General features: G+C 44.8%; 2 pseudogenes; one reads left to right on the forward strand and one right to left on the reverse strand.

Moving 5' to 3' along the window:
- Positions 1-1,520: 1,520 nt before the first annotated feature.
- LOC136643159 (5S ribosomal RNA) lies at positions 1,521-1,636 on the forward strand (annotated as a pseudogene).
- A 934-nt stretch (positions 1,637-2,570) lies between these two features.
- Positions 2,571-2,690, reverse strand: LOC136642455 (5S ribosomal RNA; annotated as a pseudogene).
- Positions 2,691-2,871: the final 181 nt, after the last annotated feature.

Raw genomic sequence — 2,871 nt, forward strand, 5'->3', positions numbered from 1 at the left:
TAGACCAGGGGTGCCAAATGCCAGCCTAGGGGCCACTTGCGGCCCTTGGGGGCTCCCAATCTGGCCCATGGGCAGTGCACAGTCTCCAATGAGCCTCTGGCCCTCCAGAGACTTGCTGGAGCCTGTGCTGGCCCGACACAACTGCTCTCAGCGTGAGGGCAATTGTTTGACCTCTCACCTGAGCTGTGGGACAAGGGCTCCCTCCTCTACTTGCTGTTTCACGTTTGTGATGCAGCAGTGGCAGCGAAGGAAAGGCTGGCCTTGCTTTGTGCAAGGCCTTTTATAGGCCTTGAGCTTCTGCAAGACCTTCATTCATTCACATAAGTTCCATCGCTAATAAATTTATTTATGTAAATTTATTCAAATTTTAAATATAAATTAATTCTTTTCGTTCCTGGCCCCCAACACAGTGTCAGAGAGATGATGTGGTCCTCCTGCCAAAATGTTTGGACACCCCTGAGCGAGATGAACCAATGGTTTCTCTGTGTAAGTCAGCATCAATGGCAGACCTCCCCTTGAGGCACCCTGGGGCAAAGCTCCATGAAGCCGCCCCCCCCCCGCATAAAGTTCCCCCATTCTGGATCGACACGGAGCCTTGTGCGACTCCAGGACCAACAGGAGAAGCTGTCTAAGGCTTCCCCGCAACTTTAAACTGTGCTTTGGAAAACCAGAAGCCGTTTCCGCCTGCATCAGGAGGTTCATTAAGTCTTCCCACGCAGTCCTGGAGTCACTGTAGTTCCATGCCTGGGGCATTTACCCCACTCATCTAATGGGAGGTCCATTGCTGGGCAGCATTCCTATGAAGTCTGGCATTGCTGACTAATTCTCTCATAGCTGATTCCTGTTGCTTGAAGATCACCAAGATCACTTAAGTTCTGGTTGTATTGGTTTTTCCTCTCCCTGCTTTTCTAGCAAAATAACTATTTCACAAACAAGTTCTCAAAGTTCCAGATAAGGAGCTGATATCTCCTGAGAAATGAGAAAGGCTTGTCCACACAGATGTTGCAGGCACATGTTGTAACTCTCAACCACACATACTCTTATTGAATTGTGATTCATGCCTGCAATCCTTCAATCATCACTACCGAAAACTTGATGCTTTCATGAAAAATGGCATTCATGTGTCAAATAGAGTTGGACCACTAGAGATACAATTTTGAATTTTTACTATCCTGCAAGAACCCCTTTTGCTTACAGTTTCATATCGTAGCATTAAACCAATATCTGATTCTGTGTATATATTTGCAGATATTTCCCATGAAGCTGCAGTTGAGGCCACTTCATATATTTCATTTTTATCCTACATGGATATTTTTTCATGAATGCATACAGATGTCTTGAATGTGGTCCTTACTGTGTTGATGCATTGATCTCACTCCTTTGGTTGGTTAGTAGAAGACTGTTGAACATGGGAGAATGACTTTAAATTTAAGTGAAACCTACCACCACATACCTGCCAGGTTTTTACAGTTGCCCAAATAAAAGTTTAAATCAGATAGCCTGTAATTTGCATTTTTTTGCCCTGCAAACATACCCTGCACATGCCCGATCTCGTCTGATCTCGGAAGCTAAGCAGGGTCAGGCTTGGTTAGTACTTGGATGGGAGACCGCCTGGGAATACCGGGTGCTGTAGGCTTATACCATAGTCTTTCGAGACTGAAGGTTGCCAACCAAAAAAAATTAAAATTCTGCACCAAGGACAGCTTAATTCTGCAATATACTCTAGTTTTGCAAAAATGACTGTGTTTGCAGCATTTCTTTTATTTTTGCAAAGCCTTTTCCCTACCAGCTCAAATTTTCTGGCTTTAGAGATTTCACCAGATATTATATGCACTCTTTCAAGCCTGTCTACACGGGAATAAAGACTAACAACTTGCTCTAAAAAAGCAAAAATCCCTGTGATTATCAGTAGGCTGAATTCCTGTTTATTTTAAAACACTTTTATCCCATTTTTCCACCCTTAGGGGTGCTCAAGGCAGCCATTAGCAAGGAAATAAAAATAATAAAGTTATAAAACAAACCAAGAAGCAAAACATGAATAGGAGCCAACAAAACAAAGCTAAAAGAGGATGCATTAATCAAAAGCAAGATGAAACAAAACAGTGTTTAGATCCTTACAGAAGGCCAGCAGAGAAGGTGGTAATTCTTAGCTGCAGGGGGAGAGAATTCAAAAGACCAGGCACCACCACAAAAAAAACAGCCTGTTGGAGATTACCATCAATAGAACATGGAAAGGTGACAGTACCTGCAATAGGCCCACCTGAGTTATCTCACAGCAGGGCTGGCCCTTCCATGAAGCCAACAATGCAGATTGTGTCAGCAGCAGGTGGCAAGGGGAGTGGCAGCTTAGCCCATGGCCAGATTGCTGCATCAGTGCTTTTATCAGATGGCGAGGCAGTTTGCCGCGAACTGAGCCACCATCAACCCTATTCAGGCAGGATCTGCTCCCATTGATATGGAACAGAGCTAGTCTGAAAGAACGTCTTCTGTTCGTTCCAAGTCTTTATGAAGGGAAGGCTGGCCAAGAGTGGAGTGGTTGGCAACCTTCAGTCTCAAAAGACTATGGTATAAGCCTACAGCACCCAGTATTCCCAGGCGGTCTCCCATCCAAGTACTAACCAGGCCTGACCCTGCTTAGCTTCCGAGATCAGACGAGATCGGGCATGTGCAGGGTAACAGAGAGACTGTGCTGTATTTGAACAGGGGGTGTCCATTATGCCGTTTGCAACTCCTTATACCTTTGGGAACGCGTCATCAGTGATGGGATTTGCCTGAGCACAGGGATTCTTTGGAAGTAAACATTTGATGAATATCTCAGATTGGATGGGACTTCCTCTGTAAATGTACAAATGTGCTCATTCGCAGTCTCAT

Source organism: Tiliqua scincoides, chromosome 2 (genome assembly GCF_035046505.1).
Source record: "Tiliqua scincoides isolate rTilSci1 chromosome 2, rTilSci1.hap2, whole genome shotgun sequence".
Classification (NCBI taxonomy): Eukaryota; Metazoa; Chordata; class Lepidosauria; order Squamata; family Scincidae; genus Tiliqua; species Tiliqua scincoides.